At 44.8% G+C, this 11,034-nt stretch overlaps 1 pseudogene; it reads left to right on the plus strand.

Moving 5' to 3' along the window:
• The first annotated feature begins 9,548 nt into the window (after positions 1–9,548).
• LOC146011715 (5S ribosomal RNA) lies at positions 9,549–9,667 on the plus strand (annotated as a pseudogene).
• The last annotated feature ends 1,367 nt before the right edge of the window (positions 9,668–11,034 follow it).

The following is an 11,034-nucleotide window of genomic DNA, read 5'->3' on the forward strand; positions in this document are numbered from 1 at the left end:
ACAGAGCGTTATAGACACAGACACCCACTTTGAGTGACAGATGTAGCCAAATATATAGGAGATATTTATCGGGATCCCGGGATTTGGCCCCCAAATGTGCAGTCTAATGCCGGGCAGCGTCTGAGCATACGCTCAGACGCTGCCCGGCTTCTCCCATTCGCGGCAGAGCAGCGTAAGATGGTCGACAGTCATTAGGACGACACTATTGGGTCGACATGCTAGAAGGTCGACAGGTGTCTAGGTCAACATGGCAGAAGGTCGTCATGAGTCTAGGTTGACAGGGGACAAGGTCGACAGCTGTCTAGGTTGACATAGTGTTCCCGCTAGGCTGTTTTAGCGGGGCGCTGCGCCCTGCCCGATTTTTAAAGGGCAGAATGCGCCCTGCCCCTCTAGCAGCGCCCCGCTAAAACAGCCTGCTGCCTGCCCGCCGGAGTGCACCGGTGAAGCCGAGCGCTGCCATAGATTGCGGTGCAAGGCGCTTTCCCGGCAGCTCGGGGACGTAGTTACGGCCGGGCACGCCCCCTTCAGTGACGCGCGCCCCGGGCACGCCCCCTTCAGTGACGCGCGGCCCGGGCACGGCCCCTTCAGTGACGCGCCGGCCCGGGCACTCCCCCATTTGTGACGCGCCGGCCCGGGCATGCCTCCATTTGTAGCGCGCCGGCCCGGGCACGCCCCCCTTTAGTGACGTTGGCATGCCTGGTCAGCCCCTCCTGCGCCCTGCCCCTTTTGGTTCCTAGAAGAAACACTATGACAAATGCGTTAGGTCGACATGGGTTTTTTCACAGTTTCTTGAGCTAACATGTGCCGACAGGCGGTATTTCATGCCCTACCATCCACCAGGGTGTGGTGGGTGAATAAAAAACACCGTGACCAAAGCATGGCGAGCGCAGCGAGCCATTTGAGGGGACGCGGTGCACTTAAAACAGTGTCCATGTCGACTGTGTCAACATTCAGGTAAAAAAACAACAGTGAAAAACCCTATGTCGACCTTAGCCACGTCGATTTAGACACCTGTCGACCTTGTCCCCTGTCGACCTAGACGCATGTCAACCTTCTGCCATGTTGACCTAGACTCTTGTCGACCTTCTTTTATGTTGACCTAGACGCCTGTCAACCTTCCAGCATGTCGACCCAACAGTGTCGACATAAGGACTGTTGACCAAATGATCCCAACAAACACCTGCACAGTATGCATTGGATTAAAAGTCTCTTACTCTCTTTACTGCTCTTTACTTCCTGCCTGTGCCTGGCCGTGCCACTGTCGGTCCTCTGACCGCCGGCATCCAGTCCACCGGACTATGAGCCTAATTCAGACTTGATCGCAGGACAAATGTGTTCAAAATGAGCAAAACCATGCTGCACTGCAGGTGGGGCAGATGTAACATGTGCAGGTAGAGTTAGATATCGGTGAGGTATGTTCAAACTAAAATCTAAATTGCAGTGTAAAAATAAAGCAGCAAATATTTGCCCTGCACAGAGACAAAATAACCCCAAATCTAAAGGCCCCCATACACTAGCCGATTTTGGTCAGATTTCAGCCAGATCAGTCGGATCTGGCCGAAATCGGACCAAAATCGACTAGTTTTGATGTCCCCTCAGATCCGATGCGCGGTCCCGTGCGCATCGGATCTGCGTCGGGTGGTCGGACCTGCTGCACGTCCGACCACCCGACTTGGGACCTAGTGGGGCGGCGCGGCGGTGGAGGGAGCAGGGGGGGCTGGGGACGCTGCGGGGGACACGTCTGTGTCCCCCGCTGCTGGGGACAGCGTCTGTGCGGCGAGAAGGTAGAGGGAGCAGGGGGGGTTGGAGACGCTGCGGGGGACACAGGCTGCATAGAGACGTGCAGGGGGAGCCGGCCGGGAGCTGTCAGTAATGAATAAAAAAAAAAAGCCCATACAATGAATGGGCAGCCTGTGATTGGCTGCTGAGCGCTCTCTCAGCCAATTGCTGACTGGCTGAGAGAGCGCTCAGCCAATCACAGGCTGCCCATTCATTGTATGGGCTTTTTTTTTTTATTCATTACTGACAGCTCCCGGCCGGCTCCCCCTGCCCGGCTCTATGCAGCCTGTGTCCCCCGCAGCGTCTCCAGCCCCCCCCCTGCTCCCTCTACCTTCTCGCCGCACAGACGCTGTCCCCCGCAGCGTCCCCAGCAGCGGGGGACACAGACGTGTCCCCCGCAGCGTCTCCAGCCCCCCCTGCTCCCTCTACCTTCTCGCCGCACAGAAGTGTCCCCCACAGCGTCCCCAGCCCCCCTGCTCCCACCAGCTCCCACCTCTTAGCCCCCCCCCCCCCCCTGCTCCCCGGGTTTTTTACATGTGATAAATCGAGACGATTTATCACATGTAAAAAATGGCACATCAAGTGCCATTCTAATCAAGCTCCCCCGGGGAGCAGCCGGGGAAGCTCAGGGGGAAGTCGGGGGCGACTTGTCCTAAGGACAAGTCGCCCTAGTGTATGGGGGCCTTAACTCTCTGCACATGTTATCTCTACCACATCTGCAGTGCAGCATGGTTTTGCTCATTTTAAAAACAAATTTGTCCTGCAATAAACTCTGAATTAGGCCCTATGTGTATGCAGCCCCCCCAGTGAAAGGCCCTTTCTTGGTAAGACACTTATCTTAAAGGAGGCCACCATGCCAAACCAAAATATTGCATACATTCTCCACGCCTGAAGGTCAGAAATATTTGAAGCGCAAAGATAAGGAAAATTCTCATTCTACTGGGACCTATAATTTGCATTAAGAGAAAATAATCAAATATTTAATTTTCTCATTGCGTCACAGAACGTTATAATTACAGGGGTTGCAGAAAGCAATAACTAAATGTGTCTGGCTAGATAAACCTCCCAGATTAAAATGTTCTATTCTTACTAGGAGCCCACTTGTGGAAATATTATTATGCAATACATCTTAGAAACTCATTTGGAATTTCAGCACAATTCATTTGCCTTCATTTCAGAATCTAAACTATCATCACTGATTTCTATGATGTTACCGTGGAAAATCACTTTGTTTGTGTAGTAGAGGTTTTGAAATCTCTACCTTTCTGTCTCCATTCACTTGGGATTCCCTCCAGTCTCCTCCCCCTCTGCTCTCACTTACCTTATTGCCCTTAATTCATCAGGGATATTATTAATTATTATTGTATGTTTCATGTCTATTATCCCAGTGATGACACTAGTAAAGTAGACAAATGAGGCCCTAAAAATAGTGAAAGAAATAGTGAAAATATTTAGACGCAGGCCTCTGACCGCTCCCCAATAGTGCCTCTGCCTTCTACCTCCCCATGTGTGCCTCTGATCTCCCCAAAGCATGCCTTTAACCCCCCTCTCCATGTTTACTTCTAGCCACTTCCTCCCCATGTGTTCCTCTGACCTTCCTCTTCATATGCTCCTCTGACCTCCTTTCCCCATGTGTTCCTCTGACCCCTCTCTTTCTACCTGTACCTAAGCCACCATACCTACTCTGCCTTTGGCCCTCCCCAAGGCTGGTGGTTGCTGACCAGAAGCAGCATGGAAACAAGTTAGCTGAGCAATGGTGATGTTAGTGTAACAATGGCCATCCGAGCACGGGGACTATTGAAGCATGGCCCACCACTGTGAAAGTATACATTTGGGCTTGTGGGTGCGTGTTTATATAATACAGTACATGAGACATATCCACTTACCGGATTCTCTGTCAGGTACAATGATGGAGCAATGGGATTTTGTGTTTCGGAGTAGAGCTAAAGAAATCCTCTCCTAGACACAGTACCTGGCGCTCGGTAGCTTGATTGAATTTATATATTACAAATAATAAATAAGTAATTCAGCTACTGCAAACGCTTCTGTGAGTCCGCCTAGACTCACGTTGAAAGAAACTAAAAAATGGAGGGAGTTGAAGTGAGTTTGCGCTGCTGAATGATATTACTAGAAACACAGAATATTCGGCTGGAGAAATTGAATGATTGACACACTGTTGCTGTTATAAACTTTATATAAAAATAAACATATAAATACACAATTTATACAGTATATAAAAAATAATAAAAGATCAAATATATAGCAAATCAAAGTTGAATTGGAATCCCGATTTGTAGTAAATTTAAAAAGTTCAGCAATCTTTCATTGATGAATAGGAGTTTGCGATAATATGCATATAATGATGATTTAATGGTACCAGTATGGAAAGTCCAATATGTGCACAAAAAATATGGAGAAGTATGAAAAAATATATATGGGCTGACCGATGTTTATAATAATAATAGCACAGGAAGGTATTTTTGCAGTCACAGGTTTTGTATATTATGCTCACCCTTTTGAAGTAGCACTCTCTCCGTGCTAATTTACGTGAGGTCCTGGCAAATAGTCCCAGTTGTTTTTCGGGGAGGTGGTGTACCTTACAGACCTGGCGTTCACCCTTCTCGGCAACAAGCCGGTGTGTAGTCCGCCTGTAGTCAGTGACGGAGTCACCGTCCTGGCCGCAGCGGCACACGGGGTGAGTTGGTGGTAAGAGCGGTCCTCTGCCCAAATGGGAAGCCGGATGATTGACCCCCGCTGTAGCGTGGCGAGCGGTCGGTGGAAACAGCTGATGGCCGGCAGCGTGGAAGCTGCACTTCAGCTGTAATTTGGGCTGGGAGATCAGCGGGGAGCCGGATGGTGTACCTGTGCTGGGGCTTAGTTCGTGGTCAGCGTGGAACAGCTGATTGCCGGCAGCGTGGGGTGAGCTGCGCTTCAGCTTTGAGTCAGGCTGGAAGTTTTGCTGAATGGGTTTCCAATCCGCATAGAGTGATGACGTCAACGCGTTTCGTCCCCGTGGTAGTCTGGGAACTTTTTCAAGACAAGTAAAGGTGGCCATGCACACGCAGATTTATCTTCAGATCTGGCTGTTTGGAACAAAAACATGGTTATGGATGAGAGCAAATGACAGTTGACCATTTGCTTGGAAATGCTGGAAAACTGACAAACTGTCACTCATCCATAACCATGTTTTTGTTTCAACCAGCCAGATCTGAAGATAAATCTTACTAGTGTATGGGCACCTTTACTCTGCTCTTGGAGGAGACTTTATTTATAGGTATGCAATCAATTCATTAATCAATTAGCTGAACAATCACTTGAAACAATTCCAGTTTCTTTGTAGTTAGAATACAAATAAAATAATGATACAAAATGTTAATAAACATTGCAAACAGTGTGTTAATATATTAGATACTTTTTATATGTAGAACCTCTATATATATAGATAAGTTACAAGTATAGTTATTATACATAATATAGAGTTCATGAACCAATTTTTAGTAACAATAGGAAAGGAAGCGCCCCTGTTAATACTAAGTGAGGGTTACATACATGGATCGCTTCATGGTATCTGCTTGTACTTTTATTCAAATCATACTAATATTGCGATCTACATGTATTTATCATATTATGACCAGATCTGAGAGAGAGAGAATTAGTGGGACTGTCCTCATTTATATTTATTTTAATTTTAATTAATATTTATGACTATAACGCATTTGTGAGAAAGAAATTAATTAATTTTTGACAATATAATTAGAGAGAGAAAAAATAGAAAAAATGATGAATAATAATAATAATAAATATAAAAATAAGAAGAAAAATAGAAAGTAAATAGAGTATACAAATATGTAGAAGTAAGAATATATATATAAAAAGGTGTGATGAATTACATTCATTGGTATAAATAAATATCAATAAAAAATTATACAACATACTAATAATATAATAATACAATTATGGAAGTAAATGGTACATTTATTTATACCTAGACGCAAACAGGATTTATTGGTACTTATGTAGTATCTGGGCGTCCGATTTAGAAATCGGATCGGATCGCATCGCATGCGACCAAATCGTATGCGATGCGATGGTCAAGATTTTTCCATAGGATTCAATGTTAAAATGGTCTGAGTCCATTTTAACATAGAATTCAATGGGAAAAAGGGGTCCTTTTCCTTTCCCCATTATCCAAGTGGGCATGGAGTTGGATATAAACCTGTGGCGAGCATAGCGAGCCACCGAGCCCGAAGCGTGGCGAGCGTAGCGAGCCCCGTGAGGGGACACAGAATACTTTTTAAGAAATATGCGTTCGCTCGCCACGCTTCGGGCTCGGTGGCTCGCTGCGCTCGCCACGCTATATAAAATCAACTCTATGCCCACTTGGATAGTGGGGAAATGAACAGGACCTTCTTAACATTGAATCCTATGCAAAATCGCATCGAATCGCATCGCATCTGATTGTATGCCTTAAGGTAAGGCATACAATCACAAAATCAGACACCCAGATACTACATAAGTACCGATTTATTTATAGAGTAAGGTCTAACCACTACATATATAATGTTCCTGGATATATATACTTGGGTTTTCCACCAAGACTTTATTTTTCAGTAGTTGGTTTATATAAAGAATATTATTTTTGTTTTTATTTTTATTTGTTTATGTTCCTGTTTATATTTATACTTGCACCTCTATCAGGTACAATGATGGAGTGTTCAGTTTAACAAGCACACAAACAAGGCCGGACTGGCTCACAGGTGTAGAAGGGAAATGCTTGTTTTAAACTACACAAGCAAAAGGTCAACGTGGCAATGACTGACACATAAGAAGGTCTACATGAGTTTTCTTAACTTTTTAACTTTTGTATACTTTATCATCCACGTGGACTGCACTTGTGAATGGTAAAGTATGCTATCTTCCACTTAGATATTTTGTCTGTGTCGACCCTTTATAACCCTGGCCAGGCTGTTGGGTTTCCCTCTGCATTTGCCTTTGTGAACCAGCACTTTCTGAATCAGACTGGTGTATACTTGAATACCCTCCGGAATGGTTGGGAGGCTCCCGGAAATCGGGACCCCCTCCCGGCCCGCTGGGAAGGTTGGCAAGTTTCCTGCATGCTCCCCGTAGCCCCCGCACCACCCTTTTCCTGTAAGAACAAATTATGGGATTGCATGATTTCATGACATTTAGCCCTGCCCCCTCTCTGTAGACCCATGAATCGTAGTGTTTTTGTGGATTGGGGGCAGGGCTTAGTGACATCAGCCCACCCTGTCATTTTGGCCTCCTCTCCAGGCTTCCTCCTCCCCTTCCATCACTAATACCTATACAAAATGCATGATCTTAATGGTTGTGGCATTGATGTCATTCATTGAGCTATCTGACTAAGCATAGAAAGCAGGAGAATTTTGCACTTCATGAAAAAATGATAAGCATTGCATCTGATCAGTATAAAATAATAAAATAGCTTATTCTAATGGTGCCTTATGTAGCAGCTCTGTATGGGGGCTTTGGGTGATATAGATTGATAAAAACAAAGCTGTCTGTGGAAAAAAATTGCAATAACAACTTAATAGTTAAGCTCTTTTTTTATTTTTTGTGATATTTTGTTTTCTTTGTAATATAGCAGTTTACCGTGCCTCAGACCATATGCCGTATGGACTGTGGAGATTAGTAAACTATCTCTCCCTTATTAATTGTAAGTTAAACATACAGTAACTTCTTCTGGTACCATGGCAAGTTCTTTAAACAGATCAAGGGGACAGCCATGGGGACATCTTTCGCCCCATCTTACGAACATTTATTCAGTGTATTGGGAGAAGGAAAAATATGGAAAAATAACACGTAAGATAAATATATAACGGGCTGGAAAAGTTATATTGATGACCTTCTGTTTATCTGGGATGGACCAGAATTGGAATAAAAAGAATTTCTAGAACACATGAATGAATATATACAGTATATGGATTGCAGGGGCAAACGCAGGATTTTCAGAAGGGGGTTTCCAGAGGGGCGGAGCAATGCACGGAGATGGACACTTAGGTGACCCAATATATGCCGGGTCAGTTAAAGTATTATATATAGACCAAATGTATACAAATAATAATATATATATATATATATAAACAATCCCAATATTCCAACACGCGCTATGCTCAGATATATGACACAAAGTAGAAATATTAGTAATGACTTGACTTATGGCAGCCTTTCCACTAAATTCCCTGAGGGAAGGGAATAAAACAACCAAGATACTACACAATAGTGGAGTGGCGCCTTTCACACAAATGTAAGATAGTCCTGATATAATATCCAATTTTCAGATCCAAAGAAGCAAGAAGGGAATTCTTCCAATATTCATTTATTATTCTTCAGTGGATAAGAGTATAAAACAACGAGTAGATAACATCCCAACGCGTTTCGTCTCACAGAGACTTCTATAGGTGAATTCTACTGCTTAACTGCGTAACTCCTATTAAAGTATATGATAACGATGGTTTTAAGAGATAATCTCCTTGATCCTGTTTAATTTAAGGATTTCCCATATATATTGCGGATCATTTTTAGTTAGAAATGCCTAAGTGTCCATTGAAAAAAAGGAAATTCTGATGGCCTCTCAGGTTGATCAGAAAATAGTGACCGGATTGTGATAAAATATCTTCCAGAAGAATAGAAATAGAATATGCCCTCCAGAGAGCTTCCTTTTCCTTCTGAAGAGACCAGCAGAAAGCACACCAGCGGCAGCCCCCGGCTCCTACATGCCGCCATCCACACGCTCACCAGCGAGCTCCGGCGCGGCCAAGCAGCGACTCTGACGGTAACAAGTCCTCACCTCTGTCTCCGTCACACAGCGTCCAGCGGGTCATCCCTCTGCACGGGACTCCTGACCGTTCCACGTCAGCCGCTAACCTAGGCAGCGGCAACAGGTCAGACAGGCGCTCCCGTACTGTAGCCAGCAGCGGGGTAGCGGGCTCGCTACACAGAGTGATCTCCACACCAAATGTATTTTTTTCCAATTTTGCAACAATCTATCCATGCCTCTCCTAAAGTATTGCTACTAAGTGTGTGATTACCATTGGTAACTATATCTTTAAATCTGCTACTACACAGCGTATAACGTTACCTTAAACAGTGCAATTATCACTTGTAAACTTTATCCCTACAAATCAGCTACCAGCAAATAGGCAACTGTCACAAGTTGGTGACAATACAGCAAATTGGACAAACGCTCTTCCACCGCCGCAAGCAGCGGGGCAGAGACTCTTATATCCACAGCGACTTGTGCTTTGACTGTATCTATTTCATATGTGCCAAACAAACCACCCATGCCCACCTGAAGCGTTATTATCTGGATAAATACCAGTGCTAAGTGTATCTTCAATCGCATGATTTGTGGCATTATCTTAAATGGTGCAATTATCGCTTGTGACCATATCTTCAAAAAACCTTAAAAATTCCTTAAAATTCTGCTACCAGCAAGCAGCCAATTGCTATTTCTTTTTGATTATTCTGTGCCTTTAGTCACAAAATATTCCACCCAATTGATACACTTATAGGAATAATAGAGTTATTTTAGGATTACATCTACCAACTTGTGTCCAAGTGCCTAAATTATCCAGGGACATTATATCCCCCAATCAATACTTATACATTTAATTCCCCCTTTTTTTTCCCTAACCCAGCATTGGATAGAATTCACCTGTTGCGCCTGGTGAAGTAATCCCCTCTTGCAGCCCTACAGGCCACATTTGATGGGACACTAAACCCTAAGATATTGCCACCATACCCCACTGGTCTGCCCAAACCCTCTCCGAACTTGGAAGCCAAGCAGTGGAGGGCCAGGACAGTACCCAGGTGGGAGACCCCTGGGGAAGCCCAGGTGTGGCAACATCAAAATTAGGGGTAAGAGCCGCCGTATCAAATACCGTATTTATCGGCGTATAACACGCACTTTTTTCCCCCTGAAAATAGGGGGAAAAGATGGGTGCGTGTTATACGCCGATATGTGCGTGTTATACGTCGATATAGCGAGGGAGCGCCGGAGCGGGCACCCCCAGAGGGACAGGCGGCAGGACGCCGCACACAATAAATACGCTGGTGCAACACTGGAGCGGGCACATGCAGAGGGACAGGCAGCCGGACGCTGTGCAGCGTCCAGCCGCCTGTCCCCCCGCATGCACCCGCTCCAGCACCACACCAGCACATCATGTGCAGCGTCCTGCCGCCCGCCCCCCCGAAGGCACCCGCTCCAGCGCCACACCAGCACATCATGTGCAGAGTCCTGCCGCCCGCCCCCCCGAAGGCATTTCCCACCCTAGGCTTATACTCAATAAGTTTTCACAGTTTTTTGTGGTAAAATTTACACCCCCCTGATACTACGGTACCTTACTCTTTTTTTAAATTTAAACTTAGGTTAAAAAGTATACCACTGCAGTGTGACTACTGGTATCCCTAATGGATTTAAAACAAAAGCGTGGAGCATATACAGCTGCTTTCAAGTTGAAGGTTGTGGAATATGCCAAACAACACGGAAATAGGGCTGCAGCAAGGCATTTTGGAGAGCCACCAACAGAATGCACAATACGAGAGTGGCGAAAAATGGAAGAAAAACTCAAGACATCATCAAAAACAAAATGCAATTTTCGCAGCGGTATTGTTAAATGGACAAAATTAGAAGAACAGGTGAAGGAATTTGTAGTAAATCATAGAAAAGCTGGTATTGCTTTATCAACAAAAATGATCATTATTCAAGCAGTGAAAATCAGCAAAGAGTTGCAAATACATGATTTCAAAGGAACAGCATCATGGTGCCAAAGATTCATGAAGAGGCATGAGCTTCGGATGCGAACAAGAACCAGGATTGCCCAGCGTATGCCGGATGATTATGAAGAGAAGATAATAAATTTTCATAAGTTTATTATCAAACAAAGGAAAAGAAAAAATTTTGAAATTGGTCAAATAGGCAACATGGATGAAGTACCACTCACCTTCGATGTTCCTTCAAACAAAACTGTGGAAGCAAGAGGTGCCAAGACAGTAACAATAAAAACTTCAGGGCATGAAAAAAATCATTATACCGTGGTCCTTGCTGTCACTGCAGATGGAAACAAGCTGCCACCATTGGTCATTTTTAAAAGGAAAACTTTGCCTAAAGAGAAAATTCCAAGTGGCATACAGGTGCATGTTCATCCCAAAGGTTGGATGGATGAAGCAGGCATGAAGCTTTGGATTAGAAATGTGTGGGAGAAGCGCCCAGGT

The sequence above is a fragment of the Crinia signifera genome, chromosome 6, assembly GCF_055691185.1.
Source record: "Crinia signifera chromosome 6, ASM5569118v1, whole genome shotgun sequence".
Classification (NCBI taxonomy): domain Eukaryota; kingdom Metazoa; phylum Chordata; class Amphibia; order Anura; family Myobatrachidae; genus Crinia; species Crinia signifera.